Here is a 1,959-nt window from a genome sequence, read left to right as displayed (position 1 = left end):
CTATGAGATGTATGATAATGATAAGTTTATGTTGACTATATGACAATACGATCCCACCGTGCCTAATTGGCCGGGCATGTCACCGCGAAGGTAGGTTGCATACGATTTCACCGTGCCTAGATGGCCAGGCATGTCACCGCTAAGGCAGGCTGCTATGTTTACACCGAGCCTAGAGGGCCGGGCATGACACCACTAGTGGGCGGTATATGATGGTTATCCGGACGCGAGTTAACGATGATGTTATATATATGATATGGGGATGTATGTGCTATGATGATATATGTAATACGATTATATATGATATATGTATGAAATGCATCCATTCCGAAAGGTTAAGTGTGTTATATCTTCATCTTATGTCTTATGATTTCTCTATTATATTCATTTCATTCATGCCTTACATACTCGGTACAATGTTGACCGACGTCCGTTTTCTTTGGACGCTGTGTTCATGCCCACAGGTAGACAGGGAGGTGATCCAGACTCGTAGGAGCTACTAGCAGTCTTTGGGAGCACTCCATTGTTCCAGAGGTGCCATTGATTTATTCTTTTGTGTATATATATGTTTTGGGCATGACGGGGTCCTATCCCGTCCATATGTCTAGTACTCTAGTAGAGGCTCGTAGATACGCATGTGCGGGCAGTATGGTCTCACGATTTTTCCCACGTGTATATATATATTTTGATAGCCGAAAGGGCTTATGTATATAAAGGTAATTATGATTCAAATTGAGAAAAATGGTTTTCCTATGATTTGAGTATAGATTAATGAATGAACGCTTGATGTGTACGATGGGTAATGGTATGAGTGGTACTTGGTGGTTAGCCCCGGGTACCCATCATGGCCCCTAGTCGGGTCGTGACATCTCCAAACTCTTCGAAGCTCTAAAACCCTTCTCCAAGCATATTCCACACAAACTCAAGGGAAATCAACAATCAAATAGGATGAATCAAGATATCCATGTGTTAGGAGACTCACTAGGGTTAGTGGACTTGAAGAATTTCTTGGGCATTGAAGCTAGGGTTTTCATACAATTTGATAACTTGCTCCAAATCTCACTCTTATGAGATAAAAGGTTAGTTTTCATGATTATTTCATGTTATTAAGAATGCTTAGTTGTTGATTAACTTGGGTAAAAGGAGAAAGTAGAAGATGAGGTCTAAATGTAGATTTCATGATGTTTTTTAGTAGTAAACTAACTTGAGTCATGGTTCTTAGTAAGCTATGAAAATAATCTTGCTATGAAGGGCAATAATAATGACAAGGAAGTGTTTTATGCAATTGTACAAAGGGTTGATGTGAAGTTGTTCATTATAAATTTATTATGAGAATGAATTTTGAGACTTAATGGAATATGACTACTTGATTACGATATTGCGGATGTTTTTATGGTTGGTTGGGAGTTGTTTTGTAATAAGGTGGAAGTCGATAAAATAGGGTAAATGCTATCTAATTTTCGCTAGCTTATGAATTATTCTAATTTGAACTTAAGAGTGCCTTTAAGACTTAACCATGGTATAAATCCTTTTACATGTAGATTTGTCAAGCTTTAGAGGTGAACGTTAAGTAGTTAAGAAGATGTAAAGGTATGTAAGGCTAAATCTTCCTTCTTAAGGCATGATTCCATTGTTCTACAACTATTCATGAAATTCACCATGTATTCCATGACACCTCCATTTCTAGAAGTGCTAAAGCTCATAAGTATTGATACTCTCATGATAGTGTCGATCTCATCCTATGATAGTTGGCCTTCTATAGGAAGATATATTGATGATGATGATGTTGACGCTACTTATGTACTCCTATGTGTATATGTATGGCCATTATGTAACACCGAAGTTATATGGCTGGGTATGATATGATATCTATTGTGCACTCACCACTGTAGTTGGGTGCGGATAACACTGAACCCTGGAAGGGCCAGGTATGTATAACACCGCGCCTTTGTCTTGGCCGGG

This window comes from Lycium ferocissimum, chromosome 1 (assembly GCF_029784015.1).
Source record: "Lycium ferocissimum isolate CSIRO_LF1 chromosome 1, AGI_CSIRO_Lferr_CH_V1, whole genome shotgun sequence".
Lineage (NCBI taxonomy): Eukaryota > Viridiplantae > Streptophyta > Magnoliopsida > Solanales > Solanaceae > Lycium > Lycium ferocissimum.
The sequence above is the reverse complement of the archived record's forward strand: the minus strand, read 5'-3'. Positions refer to the sequence as shown.